Raw genomic sequence first — 17,988 nt, 5'->3', positions numbered from 1 at the left:
TCCTTAGAAATGGGGGTGGTGCCAGAGGACTGGAGAATTGCAAATGTTACACCCTTGTTCAAAAAAGGGTGTAAAGATAAACTCAGCAACTATAGGCCGGTCAGTTTAACCTCAGTAGTGGGGAAGCAGCTGGAACAGAGTGAACAACTTGGGAGTTTGGTAAGTGTGGGAGTTCGGTGAAGTGGGGGCAGGAGTTGCTTGCTTTTCCTAACTTCTCCCGCAGAGCGGCGGTGGACCTGATTGGGAGCAGACCGAGGCCTGAGAGCGGGGATAAAGGCAGCAGCAGACCTGCAACTACAAGAGAAAACTACAGTGTGATGTCACAGGTAAGGCAGGTAAGTGATTGGTAGTGACTGTGGGCTAAGTTTTAAGTTAACATATAAAACTAAACTTTAATTAATTTAATAAATTAAACAAGGTAAATAATTTGATTAACACTAAACGAATTAATTGAATTAATTAATTAATTAATGGGAGAACAGGAGATGCTGCAATATGTGGGAGCTTGTGAACATTTTTGTCCAGGGTGACTACACCTGCGGTAAGTGTCTGCGGCTTGAGGAACTTCGGCTCCGAGTTGAGGAGCTGGAGTCTGAACTGCAGACATTGCGAGACATCAGGGAGGGAGAAAGTTACCTGGACTTTTTGCTCCGGGAGGCAGCCACATCCCTTAGATTAAATACTTTAGAATTGACACATGGTCAGGGACAAGAGGGTGTGATTGCGAGTGAGGCAGATACAGGGATCCAGGAGGTAGTATTGCAGGAGCCTCAGTCTCTGCACTTGTCCGATAGATTCGAGGTTCTTGCAACCCTTGTGGACAAGTGCGGGGACTGCGGGGAGGATGTGCAAACTGACCACGGCACCGTGGTACAGGAAGCCGTTCAAGTGGGGGGAATAAAAAGGAAGGTGGTTGTAGTAGGCGACAGTATAGTTAGGGGGATAGATACTGTTCTCTACAGCCAGGAGCGTGAGTCCCGAAGGCTATGTTGCCTACCTGATGCCAGGGTAAAGAACATCTCCTCCGAGCTGGAGAAGAGCTTGGAATGGGAGGGGGAGGATCCAGTTGTCGTGGTCTACGTAGGTACCAACGGCATAGGTAGGACTAAGAAAGAGGTTCTGCTGAGAGTGTTTGAGAAGCTAGGGACTAAATTAAAAAGCAGAACCACAAAGGTCATAATCTCTGGATTATTACCGGGGCCATGAGCAAATTGGCATAGGGTCAATAGGATCAGGGAGATGAACGAGTGGCTCAAAGATTGGTGTGGGAGAAGTGGGTTTTGATTCGTGGGGCACTGGCACCAGTACTGGGGAACGAGAGAGCTGTTCCGTTGGGACAGACTACACCTGGACCAGGGTCCTAGTGAATCGAATAACTAGGGAGGTAGATAGGGCTTTAAACTAAATAAGGGGAGGGAGGGGGTCCTGGTGGAGAGAAATCTAGAATGCTAAAGAGAAAAGACAAGGAAGCAGTGCAGGAAAGTGATTGGGGTAAGGATAACCAGATTGTGTCAGGAAGGGACAGAGCGTACAAACAAAAGAGTGCACTAACAAATAGGGTCCGGGTAAAAAAAAATGGTAAGACAAATAGGGCCATAGTACAAAAAAATGTTAAGATGTCTAAAAATGTTAAAAAGACAAATCTAAAGGCACTGTATCTGAATGCACGAAGCATTCGTAATAAGGTAGACGAATTAACAGCGCAAATAGATGAAAACGGATACGATATGATTGCGATTACAGAGACATGGCTGCAGGGTGACCAAGGCTGGGAGCTGAATATCCAAGGATATTCAATATTTAGGAAGGACAGGCAAAAAGGAAAAGGAGGTGGGGTGGCGTTGTTAGTAAACGATGAAATCAGAGCAATAGTGAGAAAGGATATTGGCTCAGAAAATCAAGATGTAGAATCAGTCTGGGTGGAGCTAAGAAGCACCAAGGGTACTACAGTAATCATGGGTGACTTTAATCTACATATAGACTGACCAAACCAAATTAGCAATAATACTGTGGAGGATGAATTCCTGGAGTGTGTACGAGATGGTTTTTTAGACCAGTACGTTGAGGAGCCAACTAGGGAACAGGCTATCCTAGATTGGGTATTGTGCAATGAGAAGGGGTTAATTAATAATCTTGTTGTGCGGGGTCCTTTAGGGAAGAGTGACCATAACATGATAGAATTCTTCATTAAGATGGAAAGTGAAGTAGTCCAATCCAAAACTAGGGTCCTAAATCTAAACAAAGGAAACTACAAAGGTATGACGAGGGAGTTGGCTATGATAGATTGGGGAGCTTCATTAAAAGGCATGACGTGGATAGGCAATGGTTAACATTTAAGGAACTAATGCATGAATTGCAACAGTTACACATTACTTTCTGGTGCAAAAACACAAAAGGAAAAGCGGCCCAACCATAGCTAACAAAAGAAATTAAGGATAGTATTAGATCCAAAGAGGAGTCATATAAATTTGCCAGAAAAAGTAACAGTTCCAGTTTCCTGGCCCCAACCGCTTCATTTTCACCATGGATGTACAATCCCTCTACACCTCCATCCCCCACCAGGATGGCCTGAGGGCGCTCCGCTTCTTCCTTGAACAGAGGCCCGACCAGTCCCCATCCACCACTACCCTCCTCTGCCTGACTGAATTTGTTCTCACATTGAACAACTTCTCCTTTGACTCCACTCATTTCCTCCAAATCAAAGGTGTTGCTATGGGTACCCGCATGGGTCCTAGCTATGCCTGCCTTTTTGTGGGATATGTAGAACACTCTTTGTTCCAGTCCTACTCGGGTCCCCTCCCTCACCTCTATTTCCAATACATTGATGACTGTATCGGTGCCGTTTCCTGCTCTCGCCCTGAACTAGACAATTTCATTCACTTTGCCTCCAATTTCCACCCTTCCCTCACCTTCACATGGTCCATATCTGACTCTTCCCTTCCCTTCCTCGACTTCTCCATCTCCATCCCTAGGGATAGGTTATTGACCAACATTCACTACAAGTCCACTGACTCCCACAGCTACCTGGACTACACTTCCTCCCACCCTGCCTCCTGTAAGGACTCTATTCCATTCTCCCAGTTTCTCTGTCTCTGCCGCATCTGCTCCGACGGTGCCACCTTCCACACCAGTGCTTCCGACATGTCTTCCTATTTCCTCAACTGAGGATTCCCCTCTACCGTGGTTGACACGGCCCTCGACCATGTCCGTTCTATCTCCCGCACTTCTGCCCTCATCCCTGCCCCTCCCTCCTGGAACCACAATAGGGTTCCCCTTGTCCTCACCTTTCACCCCACCAGCCTCCACATTCAACGGATCATCCTCTGCCATTTCCGCCACCTCCAAAGTGATCCCACCACCAAACGCATCTTCCCCTCCCCTTTCAGCATTCCGTAGGGACCGCTCCCTCCGAGACACCCTAGTCCACTCCTCTATCACCCCCAGCACCCCTTCCCCTTCACCTGGCACCTTCCCGTGCAAGCGCAGGAGATGTAACACCTGCCCTTATACCTCCCCCCTGCCCACTGTCCAGGGCCCCAAACACCCCTTCCAGGTGAAACAGCGATTTACTTGTACTTCTTGCAATCTAGTATACTGTATTCGCTGCTCACGATGTGGTCTCCTCTACATTGGGGAGACCAAACGCAGATTGGGTGACCGCTTTGCGAAACACCTCCGTTCAGTCCGTAAGGGTAACCCCGAGCTTCCAGTCGCCTGTCATTTTAATTCACCACCCCATTCCCACTCGGACCTCACCGTTGTAGTGATCAATAACATGTCATTCTATAGTGGACACTAGGTGGAGCCGGAGAGCTGTATATAGCTGTATGTATAAGACTACACTACCCAGCTATATATTATATTAAGACTACATTACCCATGAGGCTAGGCTACCCACAAGGCAGCAGTCAAGATGGAAGCCTCTACAAGATGCTGTACAAGTTCACATGTGCTCAATAAAAGTAACTAGCAAAAGCTAGCTGTGTTCATAATAAGAATGTCTAGTTATTAATGAACATAACATGGTACCAGGGTGGTGAAGATCTGCTGAAAATTGTGAAAAGCAACATGGAGAATTTGAAGCCACCAGAGCGTTTGAATCTCACAGAAAAAATCGACTACAATTGGTAGACTTTTAAACAACAATTCGAACTCTACATTGCAGCCATCGGATTCGGTACGAAGCCAGATGCAAGGAAAATAGCGTTGCTGCTTACAGTTGCAGGCCCACAGGCGATAGAGGTATTTAATACATTTGTATTTAATCCAGCGTAGAACAGAGAAAAATTAGAAGATGTGCTAAAAAAAATTGATGCACATTGCTCTCCCAAAAAGAATGAGACGTATGAAAGATACATCTTCCGTTCCCGGACACAGCAACAAAATGAGACTTTTGTTAGCTTTATAACTGATCTGAAACTGAAAGCACAGACATGTAATTTCTCTGAGCTCAAAGCATCCATGATTCATGACCAGATTGTGTTTGGTATTCATGATAAAAAAGTCAGGGAACGTCTGTTGAGAGAAACCAAACTAAATTTGGAAAATGCAGTGAAAATATGCAAAGCCAGCGAGCTAGCTCGAAATCACGCGAAGACTTTCAGTGAAATCAATAATGATGCGCATGTAATGAGTGATAATGCTGCTGTCGGTGCTGTGTCCTACAAGGGGAAGAAACGTGGGCAGAACAGAAATGAAAAGCAATTGGAGGATGAAATTTTTAATTGTAAACGCTGTGGTTACAAACACCAGTTAAGACAATGCCCAGCGTTTGGAAAAATGTGCACAAAGTGTAATGGAAAGAATCACTTTGCCAAACAATGCTTTTCAAAAGTAAAAACGACGAAATGGCAACGAGTTAATGTGATTGAGGACACTGATTTAAGTGAGACATTTTTTGTAGGAATGGTGTCATGTGACGATATCAGAAAAGATACAGAAAATGTGCAGCCCTCAGAAAAAGAAAATGCTGAACATAAAGTTAATGCAGTAAAAGAGGACAAATGGATGATCCCACTGCAGATAAATGGAGCATTAGTTACATTGAAACTGGACACTGGGGCAAAAGCAAACTTAATCAGTATGAGTGACATTAACAATCTGAAAGAAAAGCCCAAAATACAGAAAAAGTCAGTACTACTGAAGGACTATAATGGACAGAAAATAGATAGCTTAGGTGTATGCAGACTTAAAGTGACAGTCAAAGACAAAGTGCATCATCTCATGTTTTCTGTTGTGGCTGAAAGGCTTGATTCACTACTGGGTGACAAAGCTTGTGAAGACTTAGAACTGGTCAAAAGAGTTTACCGTATAAACTGTGCCATAAGCAGACCAGATGACTCAGGTGATGAAGCAGAGAGCCCATCAAGGATGAAAGGGCCAAAGGGTATCCATGTCTTCAAAAAGCCTAGTTTCTCCAAGAAGAAAGAAAAAGACTTTAAGGTCAAAGAGAAGCCAAAGGAAGAAAAGCACAAAGAAGAAAAACACAAGGAGAAAAAGTCCAAAGATATAACCGCAGCAGATGTTGTTAAGCAGTTCCGGTGGATACTCCTTCTTCCCTCAGGCCAATCTTTGGTGTTCCATTAGCCGAGGCTGCTGAGAGGACTACGCTGTATGATGGGATCCAGCTGCCAGCAGTTTTTCGAGAGTGCATTGACTACATTGAGAGTTATGGCATGAAGAGTGAAGGAAACACTGAAACCCTCTCCAAGCAAAGATCACAAGGAGACCTCGATCTATACAAGAGCAGATTGATGACAATGCCGCAACTGCATCTTGTCATTCACTGCCAGAACAATCTCATGAAGACACATCAGACTTACCCGTGTTGAGAAGATCCACACGTGAAGTAAAAAAGCCTGATAGACTTAATCTTTGAGTACAATGTAAAGCTTTGAAAATGTGTTGACTGTTTTGAAAATGTTTATGTTTATAGAGCACTAACAAAAGTGTTACTGATATCATCTTTATTGTTTTCTTGAAAGTTGATTGACATTGATTTTGTTAAACCTCAAAGAAAGGGGGATGTAGTAATCAATAACATGTCATTCTATAGTGGACACTAGGTGGAGCCGGAGAGCTGTATATAGCTGTATGTATAAGACTACACTACCCAGCTATATATTATATTAAGACTACATTACCCATGAGGCTAGGCTACCCACAAGGCAGCAGTCAAGATGGAAGCCTCTACAAGATGCTGTACAAGTCCACATGTGCTCAATAAAAGTAACTAGCAAAAGCTAGCTGTGTTCATAATAAGAATGTCTAATTATTAATGAACATAACAACCATCCTTGGCCTCTTGCATTGTTCCACGGAAGCTCACTGTAAACTCGAGGAACAGCACCTCATCTTCCGATTAGGCACTTTACAGGCTTCCAGACTCAATATCGAGTTCAACAATTTCAGATCATAACCTCGGCCCCTATTACATTTTTACTTATATTTTTTATCCACACCTTTGTTTTGGCCTTTCCCCCCCCCCCTTCTTTTTTTTCTCTCTCCCACGTGGCAGCTGTCTCCCATTCTGCCAGCGCATTTCACACCTAATCTAGCACCGTCTTTTGTCTCCACTAGTCCTATCACCATCTCGTCTTGTTTTGAATACCTCTTAATGTCTCTTCTCTTTTGTTCTCTCCCAGCCTGGCCCCTTAATCTATTTAATTTCCTGTGCTTCTTTAGTCTTGACAAAGGGTTTTCACCCAAAACGTTGACTCTATTGTCTCTCCATGGATGTTGCCTGGTCTGCTGAGTTTTTCCAGCATTTTCTGTTGTTATAGTGGTGAATGGTTGTTTTTTGGACTGGAGGAAGGTATACAGTGGTGTTCCCAAGGGGTCGGTTCTAGGACCACAGCTTTTCTTGATATATATTAATGACTTGGATGTGGGTGCACAGGGCACAATTTCAAAATTTGCAGATGACACAAAACTTGGAAGTATAGTGAACATTGAGGAGGAGAGTGATAGACTTCAAGAAGACATAAACAGGCTGGTGGAATGGGCGGACACGTGGCAGATGAAGTTTAACGCAATAAAGTGTGATGTGGTACATTTTGGTAGGAAGAATGAGAAGAGGAAATATAAACTAAAGGGTACAATCCTAAAGGGGATGCATGAACAGAGAGACCTGGGGCTACATGTGCACAAATCATTGAAGGTGGCAGGGCAGGTTGAGAAAGCAGTTAAAAAAGCTTATGGGATCCTGGGCTTCATGAATAGAGGTATCGAGTACAAAAGCATGGAAATTATGATGAACCTGTATAAAACACTGGTTTGGCCTCAACTGGAGTATTGTGTCCAATTCTGGGCACCGCACTTTAGGAAGGATGTGAAGGCCTTAGAGAGGGTGCAGAAAAGATTTACAAGAATGATTGCAGGGATGAGCGACTTCAGTTATATGGATAGACTGGAGAAGCTGGGGTTGTTCTCTTTGGAGCAGAGAAGATTGCGCGGAGATTTGATAGAGGTGTTAAATATCATGAGGGGTCTGTACAGAGTAGATAGAGGGAAACTGTTCCCATTGGCAAATGGGTCGAGAACCAGAGGACACATATTAAAGGTGATTGGCAAAAGAACCAAAGGCAACATAAGAAAAAACTTTTTAATGCAGCGAGTGGTTAGGATCTGGAATGCACTGCCTGAAAGGGTGGTGGAGGCAGACTCAATCACGGCTTTCAAAAGGGAATTGGATAAGTACCTGAAAGAAAACAATTTGCAGGGCTACGGGGAAAGGGCGGGGGAGTGGGACTAGCTGAAGTGCTCTTGCAAGGAGCTGGCAGGGGCTCGATGGGCTGAATGGCCTTCCATGCTGTAATCATTCTATGATTCTATGATTCTATATGGAACATCTTAAAGGAGGAGAGAGAGGTAGAGAGATGGAGAGGTTTATGGAGGGAATTCCAGAGCTTAGGGCCTAGGCAGCTGAAGGCACGGCCGCCAATGGCGGAACGATCAAAATAGGGTATGCAGATGAAACTAGAATTGGAGGAGCGCAGATATCTCAGAGGGTTGTAGGGCAGGAGGAGGTTACAATGGATAGGGAGGGGCGTGGCCATAAAGTAATTTGAAAAGCAGGATGAGAATTTAAAATCAAGGCGTTGCTGGACCGGGAGCCCATATAGGTGAGTGAGCAGGGGAGTGATGGGTGAACGGGACTTGGTGCGAGTTAGGACATGGGCAGCCGAGTTTTGGATGAGCTCAAGTTTACGGAGGGTGCAAGGTGGCAGGCCGGCCAGGAGAGCTTTGGAATAGTTGAGTCTGGAGGTAACAAAGGCATGGCTGAGAGTTTCAGCACCGGATACAGGGGCAGATACAGGCGATGTTATGGAGTTGGAAGCAGGCAGTCTTGGTGATGGAGAGGATATGGCATTGGAAGCACATCTCAGGTTCAAATAGGATGCCAAGGTTGCAAATGGTCTGGTACAGCCTCAGATAGTGGCCAGGGAAAGGAATGGAGTCAGTGGCCAGGAAACGGAGTTTGTGGTGGGGACTGAAGACAATGGCTTCGTTCATCCCAATATTAAATTGGAGGAAATTTCTGATCATTCAGCGCTGGATGTTGGGCAAGCAGCGTGACAAATCAAAGGCAGTAGAGGGGTCGAGAGAGATGGTGGTGAGGTAGAGCTGGGTATCGTCAGCGTACATTCAGAACCTGACATTGTGTTTTCGGATGATGTCGCTGAGGGGCAGCATGTAGATGAGAAAGAGGGGGACAAGGATATATCCTTGGGGGACTCCAGAGGTAACGGTGCAGGAGCGGGAGGAGAAGCCATTGCCGTGATTCTCTGGCTACGACTGGATAGATAGGAATGGAACCAGGTGAGGGCAGTCCCACCCAGCTGGACAACAGAGGAGAGGCGTTGGAGGAGGAATGTGTGGTTAACTGTGACAAAGGCTGCAGACAGGTTAAGGATGAGAGATAGTTTAGTACTGTGGTGGGGCAGAAACCTGATGGAAGGGGTTCAAACATGGAGCTGCTGGAAAGATGGGCATGGAATTAGGCGGCAACAACACGTTCAAGGACTTTGGAGAGGAAAGGGAGGTTGGAGATGGGGCAGTAGTTTGCAAGGATGGAAGGGTTAAGGGTGGATTTTTTGAAGAGGAGGGTGATGACAGCAGATTTGAAGGGAAGGAGGACAGTACCTGAGGTGAGGGAACCATTAACAATATCAGCTAACATGGGGGCCAGGAAGGGCAGTTGGGTGGTCAGCAGTTTGGTGGAAATAGGGTCGAGGGAACAGGAAGTGATGAGCTCAAAAGGGCATGAGGGGAGATAGGAGAGAAACTAGAGAAAGATGCGAGTTCAGGGCTAGGGCAGGAGTGAACCTTAGGGGAGGTTTGGCTTAGTGGGCTAGGGCAAGGGAGGGAATTGGCAGAGGCAGCTGAACAAAGAAGTCCATGAGCTCCTCACACTTGTTGTTGGGGAGGGAGTGGGGTTGGTGTTATGTTCATTAATAAATAGACATTCTTATTATGAACACAGCTAGCTTTTGCTAGCTACTTTTATTGAGCACATGTGGACTAGGTACAGTATCTGTAGAGGCTTCCATCTTGACTGCTGCCTTGTGGGTAGCCTAGTGCCTCATGGGTAATGTAGTCTTAATATATATACAGCTGGGTAGTGTAGTCTTATACATACAGCTATATACAGCTCTACGGCTCCACCTAGTGTCCACTATAGAATGACATGTTATTGATCATTACATCCCCCTTCCTTTGAGGTTTAACAAAATCAATAGCAATCAACTTTCAAGAAAACAATAAAGATAGTATCAGTAACAATTTTGTTAGTGCTCTATAAACATAAACATTTTCAAAACAGTCAACACATTTTCAAAGCTTTACATTGTACTCAAAGATTAAGTCTATCAGGTTCTTTTACTTCACATGTGGATCTTCTCAACACGGGTAAGTCTGATGTGTCTTCATGAGATTGTTCTGGCAGTGAATGACAAGATGCAGTTGCGGCATTGTCATCAATCTGCTCTTGAATAGTCTCTTGTGTTTTTAGGAGGGAACGGCGGTTCCTCCTGAGAATCTGTCCTTCCTCAGTTCTAACAGTGTATGACCTTGGTCCTACTTCCTCAAGAACTGTAGCTTTCCTGTTCCATGCATCTGGATCCTCAATCCTGACAACATCATCCCTTGTCAATGGTTTTAGAGTTTTGGATGACTTGTCATAGTATGATTTCTGTTTCAGCTTTAACAGTTGAAGTCTCTGTCTCAGTTCCTCACTTTGCTGTTCTTTTGCACAGCAGGGTAGCGTGGTGCGCAACTTGCGACCCATTAGTAGTTCAGCAGGTGAAGAACCACAGTCTAAAGATGAGGCTCGGTAGCTCAGCAGGACGAGATAAGGATCAGACTTGCTTTCTGTTGCTTTCTTCAGTAGCTGCTTGAGAACTTGAACACCTTTCTCTGCCTTACCATTTGACTGAGCATACAAAGGACTGGATGTGATGTGCTGAAAGTCATACTGTGCTGCAAACTGTTGCCACTCCTTACAGTTGAAGCACGGACCATTGTCGCTAATGGCAATCCTGGGAATTCCATGCCTGGTGAAGATGGATTTCACATGCATTATGACACTGCTTGCTGTGGTGCTTGAGAGCAGTGCCACCTCAGGATAGTTAGAATAGTAGTCAATCACTATTAGATAGTCTTTACCATTTAAATGAAAAAGGTCCATACCAACCTTTTGCCATGGTGCTGTTGGTATGTCAGCTACTATCATTGGTTCCTTTGCTTGTTTGTTTTGGTGTTTCTGACATGTCTCACATTTGCCTATCATGTTCTCAATGTCCTTATTTATGCCAGGCCAATAAACAGTGTCTCTTGCCCTCCTTTTGCATTTTTCAATTCTGAGGTGTCCCTCATGAATCCTTTTGAGCATGTCTTGACGTAGTAATAGTCCACTTGCGACACTCAATTCTGACCTTATGTGAAAATATTTTGGACAGGAACCTTTTGGCCAACAATGATGAATGTTCTCTATTACTGTTTGTAATACTGTATCTTTTACTGTTTCTTCTGCTATTTGCTTTGATTTTGTGTCTGACACGGGCAGCGCAGCAGTGACCATACTCACATGAACATCCACGTCTTCTTCAGTAGAGCTTACATGACTCATTGTGGGTGCTCGGGATAGTGCATCTGCTAACACTATGTATTTGCCTGGTGTGTAGATCAGTTCAAAGTCATATCTTTGCAGCTTCATCATGAGTCGTTGAATCCTTGGAGACATCTCATTCAGGTTTTTTTTTATGATGGCAACCAGAGGGCTGTGGTCTGTCTCAACTGTGAAGGTGGGAAGCCCATATATGTAGCCATGAAACTTTTCTAGTCCAACTACCAAGCCTAGACATTCCTTTTCAATCTGGGCGTATCGACACTCAGTATCAGTCATAGACCTGGAGGCATAGGCAACAGGCTTCCAATCTTCACCCTCTGCTTGTAGCAAGACCGCACCTAGGCCATCTTTTGATGCATCCGTTGACACTTTGATTCTTTTTGTTGGGTCAAAGAAGGTGAGTACAGGTGTGTTTGTCAGCACTGTTTTGAGGTTTATCCACTCTTGCTCATGTCTTTCTGTCCATGCGAACTCATTTGTTTTATGTAGCAGGTCTCGCAGACAGGCTGTATTGGCTGACAAGTTAGGAATGAACTTTCCAATGAAGTTTATCATCCCCATGATGCGTAGCACTCCTTTTTTGTCAGTGGGTCGGGGCATTTTGAGTATGACGTTTACTTTTTCCATATCTGGCTCTATTCCTTTACCAGATAGATTGTCTCCTAGGAAAGTGACTTCCTGGACGCCAAACTGACACTTGGCTTTGTTGAGCTTCAATCCATTCCAGCGTATGCTCTGTAGCACTTTAGTCAGTCTCTCATTGTGTTCTTTCAGTGTGGAGCCCCAGATGATGATGTCATCAACATAGACCCGAACTCCTTCCAGACCTTCAATTATGTGTTCCATCACTCTATGAAAGATTTCAGATGCAGATGTTATCCCGAAAGGCATTCTGAGGAAACAATACCTGCCAAATGGTGTGTTGAAGGTACAGTATTTGGTGCTCTCTTCATCCAGTTTTAGTTGCCAAAATCCTTGTGAGGCATCGAGCTTTGTAAAGTATCTGGCACCTGACATTTCACTGGTGATTTCTTCTCGCTTGGGAATCTGGTAGTGTTCACGTTTTATGTTTGCATTTAAGTCCTTTGGATCCATGCATATTCTTAGATCATTGTTCTTTTTCTTTACACATACCATGGAGTTAACCCAGTCTGTTGGCTCTTCGACTTTCCTGATGACTCCTAGTGTGGTCATTCTGTCCAGTTCATTCTTGAGCCGGTCACGCAGGGGTGCTGGAACTCTTTGTGGAGCATGTACCACTGGCTGAGCATCCTGCTTTAGCTGGATCTTGTAAGTGAATGGTAGAACTCCAAATCCTTTGAACACATCCTGGAAATTATTCACTACAGAATCCATCGAGTCATCTGGTCTGCTTATGGCACTGTTTATACGGTAGACTCTCTTGACCAGTTCTAAGTCCTCACAAGCTTTGTCACCTAGTAGAGAATCAAGTCTTTCAGCCACAACAGAAAACATGAGATGATGCACTTTGTCTTTGACTGTCACTTTAAGTCTGCATACACCTAAGCTATCTATTTTCTGTCCATTATAGTCTTTCAGTAGTACTGACTTTTTCTGTATTTTGGGCTTTTCTTTCATATTGTTAATGTCACTCATACTGATTAAGTTTGCTTTTGCCCCAGTGTCTAGTTTCAAGGTAACTAATGCAACATTTACCTGCAGTGGGATCATCCATTTGTCCTCTTTTACTGCATTAACTTTATGTTCAGCATTGTCCATTTCTGAGGGCTGCACATTTTCTGTATCCTTTTTGATATTGTCACATGACACCATTCGTACAAAAAATGTCTCACTTAAATCAGTGTCCTCAATTACATTAACTCGTTGCCCATTCTTAGTTTTTACTTTTGAAAAGCATTGTTTGGCAAAGTGATTCTTTCCATTACACTTTGTGCACATTTTTCCAAACGCTGGGCATTGTTTTAACTGGTGTTTGTAACCACAGCGTTTACAATTTAAAATTTCATCCTCCGATTACTTTTCATTTCTGTTCTGCCCACGTTTCTTCCCCTTGTAGGACACAGCACCGACAGCAGCATTATCACTCATTACAATCGCATCATTATTGATTTCACTGAAAGTCTTCGCGTGCTTTCGAGCTAGCTCGCTGGCTTGGCATTTTTTCACCGCATTTTCCAAATTTAGTTCGGTTTCTCTCAACAGACATTCCCTGACTTTTTTATCATGAATACCAAACACAATCTGGTCACGAATCATGGATGCTTTGAGCTCAGAGAAATTACATGTCTGTGCTTTCAGTTTCAGATCAGTTATAAAGCTATCAAAAGTCTAATTTTGTTGCTGTGTCCGAGAACGGAAGATGTATCTTTCATACGTCTCATTCTTTTTGGGAGAACAATGTGCATCAAATTTCTGTAGCACATCGTCTAATTTGTCTCTGTTCTCCGCTGGATTAAATACAAATGTATTAAATACCCCTATCGCCTGTGGGCCTACAACCGTAAGCAGCAACGCTATCTTCCTTGCGTCTGGCTTCGTACCGAATCCGATGGCTGCAATGTAGAGTTCGAATTGTTGTTTAAGAGTCTGCCAATTGTAGTCGATGTTTCCTGTGAGTTTCAAACGCTCTGGTGGCTTCAAATTCTCCATTTCGCTTTTCACAATTTTCAGCAGATCTTCACCATGTTATGTTCATTAATAAATAGACATTCTTATTATGAACACAGCTAGCTTTTGCTAGACCTTTTATTGAGCACATGTGGACTAGGTACAGTATCTGTAGAGGCTTCCATCTTGACTGCTGCCTTGTGGGTAGCCTAGTGCCTCATGGGTAATGTAGTCTTAATATATATACAGCTGGGTAGTGTAGTCTTATACATACAGCTATATACAGCTCTACACAGCTCTACGGCTCCACCTAGTGTCCACTATAGAATGACATGTTATTGATCATTACAGTTGGGGGCAGGGGAGAGGGGATAGCTTGTAGTGGAGAAGAGAATTCGGGGATTATCTTTGCATTCCAGGATGATCCTGGAACAGTGAGCAGTTTTGGCCGAGGAGAGCAGGACCCAATATTGCTTTATATGGTCCAGCCAGATCTGGCAGTAAATGGTTAAACCAGTTGTCCGTCATAGATGTTCAAGTCTGCGTCCTTTGGACTTAAGGGAGTAGAGATGAGGGCCGTACTGGGGGAACGACTAGCGTGAGATAGAGTAATGGGGATGAGGGCATCAAACATGGAGGTGAGGGTGTGATTGAGCAGATCGGTAGCTGCAGAGAAGTTGTGTATCGACAGTTGGAATTTTGAAAGTGTTGTAAGTGTCTTGGGGGAAAGTTTTTTCCAAGGGTGGACACAGAAGGAAGTGGGGTTGGGAGGGGGAAGGGGGATGTGAGTGGAGGGGTATACAAGGAAGTGATCAGAGATGGCCTTATCTGTGATTGACACGATGGGAGTAGAGAGGCCATATGAGATGGCAAGATCGAGGGGTGGCTGTGAATATGAGTAGGTGAGTTTATATGGAGGGGGAGATTAAGGGAGGATAGGAGGGCAGTGAACTCAGAGGAGGGAGAGAGCATGATGAGTTGAGCTGGAGGTTGAAATCATGAGCCAAAGAAGGAAACATTAGGATAGGTGACCAAAAACTTGGTTAAAGAATAGATTTTAAGGAGGTTCTGAAGGAGGAGAGAGATGCAGAGAGGTTTAGGGAGGCAATTGCAGAGCTTAGGGCCTAGACGTTGGAGGAGCACAGATATTTCATAGGTTTGTAGGACTGGAGGAGGTGACAGAGATAGGGAGGGACAAGATCATGGATGGATTTGAACATTAGGATGAGAATTTTAAAATCAGTGCGTTGGTGGACTGGGAGCCAATGTAGGTCAGCGAGCACAAGCGTGTTGGACAATGTGCCCTCTCATTTTTTTTTCCATGCGCGGTTTAGTCCATTTAAAGGCCTGTGAGCAGCCTGCATGGGACCACGCGGCCACGCAGCTTAGCGGGACCACGCGTCCGCACAGCTTAACAGGAGCGTTGATGTTGGAGGAACGAGATAGGAAATGGGCAGTTTTGGATTAGCTAAAGTTTATGGAGGGTGGAAGGTGGGTGGTTGGCCAGGAGAGCATTGGAACAGTCCAGTCTGGAGGTAACCAAAGCATGGATGAAGGTTTCAGCAGCAGATAAATGCTGGCCTGGCCAGCGACGCCCACATCCCATGAACGAATAATAAAAAAAGATGAGCTGAGGCAGCGGCGGAGACGGGTGATGTTACGGAGTTGGAAGCAGGTGGTCTTGGTGATGGAGCGGATATGGATGGGAAGCTCAGCTCAGAGTCAAATAGGATGCCGAGACTGTGAACAGCCGGGTTCACCCTCAGTGAGTTGACAGGGAGAGGGATGGAATCAGTGGTCAGGGAATGGAGTTTGTGGCAGGGACCAAAGACAATGGCTTCAGTCTTCCCAGTGTTTAATTGGAGGAAATTTCAGTTCATCCAAGACTAGATGTCGAACAAGCACTGTGACAACACAGAGGCAGTGGAGAGGTGGTGGAGAATTAAAGCTGGATGTCATCAGCGTACATGTGGAATCTGACGTGTTTTCTGATGATGTCGACACAGGGTAGCATGTAGATGAGAAATAGAAGAGAGTCAAGGATAGATCCTTAGGGGACTCCAGAGGTAATTGTGCCCAGGCAAGAAGAGAAGCCAGAGCCTCATTCGTCTGATCATAAGCGATTACAAGCCAAGTTTATGCAACCTGTCCTCATGACTTAACCCTTTTAGCCTCAGTATCATTCTGGTTATTCTGCACTGCACTCCCTCCAAGGCCAATAAATCCTTCCTGAGGAGTGTTGTCCAGAACTGAACGCAGTTACTCCAGATGGGTTCTGACCAAGGCTCTGTATAACTAAAGTCTAACTTCCATCCCTTTGTATTCCATTCCCTTAAGATAAAGGCCAACATTCCATTACTCCTTTGTGATAACTTTTTGTACCTGTGCACTAGCTTTTAGTGATTTGTGTACATGGACTCCCAAACCCCTTTGCTCCTCCACAGTTCCTAGTTTCTCACCACTTTCTTGGATCCAAAGTGGATGACCTCACACTTCCCCATATTTCACTTAATTTGCTACAGTTTAGCCCAATCACTTAATCTATGTCCCTATGTAACACTCTGCTCCCATCTGCACAGCTTACTGTGTCTCCAAAGGATATCATCTTTGACAATGTAGTTCAACCTCAATTATGCACTGGAGTCAACTTGCAACCCTTTGATCCAGAAGTGAGTGTGCTACAAATTGTGCCAAACTGATTCTTAATATGAGACAACAAGGCTGATCCCCAATATCAGAGTTATGGGTGAACGGGACTTGGTGCGAGTCAGGATTGGGGCAGCAGAGCTTTGGATGAGCTGAAGCTTACAGATGGTGGAGGGTGGGAGTCTGGCCAGGAGAGCATTGGAACAGTTGGGTCTGGCGGTGACAAAGACGTGGATGAGGGTTTCAGCAGCAGATGGGCTGAGGCAGGGGCGGAGACGGGCAATGTTACAGAGGCGGAGTTAGGTGGTCTTTGTGATAGAGAGGATATGGAGTCGGAAGCTCAGCTTCTGGGTCAAACGGGGTGCTAAGATTTCAAATGTGAGACAGTGACCAGGGAGTGGGATGGAGTTGGTGGCCAGGATACAGAGTTTCTGGTAGGGGCTGAAGACAATGATTTAGTTGGAGGAAATTGTGGCAAATCCAAGGCAGGATGTCAGTCTGACAACACAGAGGCACTGGAGGGGGTGAGAGAGGTGGTGGAGAAACAGAACCAGATGCTATCGGTGACCATGTGGAAGCTGACCACATGTCCGTGGATATCGCCACCAAGGGGCAGCATGAAGACGAGGTAGAGGAGGAGGCCAAGCATCAACCTTTGAGATCCCTGGAGGTGATAATGCAGGGGTGGGAAGAGAAACCATTTGTAGAGATGCTCTTCCCATGATGGAATAGGTAAGAGTGGAATCAATCAAGGCTAGTCTTACTGAGCTGGACAATGGAGGAGAGATGCTGGAGGAGGATGTCCAACTGAAGGCACAGTTGAATAGAAGGGTTATAATGAGGATTATGAAAGGGGGCTGGGTGCTGTAGGAACGAGGGAGAGAATTTCATAGGGCAGGAGTGTCGTGACTGAACAAATGGTCTCAAAAGACAAAAGAACTAGCCAAGCAAGTGGAGGGTGGGCATTTGCTACAGACCCACAGGGCATTTAAAGAGGGCCACATTTTATATGATGAGTAAAAAAGCTGTGTACAGACAATTTTGTTTTATTCGCTTATGGGTTCTGGGCGTCGCTGGCAAGGCCAGCATTTATTGCCCATCCCTAATTGCCCTTGAGAAGGTGGTGGTGAGCCACCTTCTTGAACCGCTGCAGTCCCTGTGGTGAAGGTACCCCCACAGTGCTGTTAGGTAGGGAGTTCCAGGATTTTGACCCAGCGACGATGAATAATAATTGCTGATTCCAATCGACCCTCTATAAACTGGAAATAGCCTAGCTGAAGTGTAAAAACTGGAATTAAGTGTGGTGTATTGCTGAAAGACCATCTCAGCTAAGGAAACATGGAAAACTTTTAGGGCTTTCAGCTTTCAACCCTAAAAGTTAATCTCCTGTGGTGTTATTCAGGGAGAACAACAGAGGCTAGCCCAGGGAGAACAACAGAGGCTAACCCAGGGAGAACAGAGGCTAACCTAGGGAGAACAACAGAGGCTAGCCCAGGGAGAACAACAGAGGCTAGCCCAGGGAGAACAACAGAGGCTAGCCCAGGGAAAACAACAGAGGCTAGCCCAGGGAGAACAACAGAGGCTAACTCAGGGAGAACAACAGAGGCTAACCCAGGGAGAACAGA

The sequence above is a fragment of the Somniosus microcephalus genome, chromosome 13 (genome assembly GCF_052327205.1).
Source record: "Somniosus microcephalus isolate GS21.2 chromosome 13, FLI_Smic_1.0, whole genome shotgun sequence".
Classification (NCBI taxonomy): Eukaryota; Metazoa; Chordata; class Chondrichthyes; order Squaliformes; family Somniosidae; genus Somniosus; species Somniosus microcephalus.
This window is presented reverse-complemented; position numbering follows the sequence as displayed.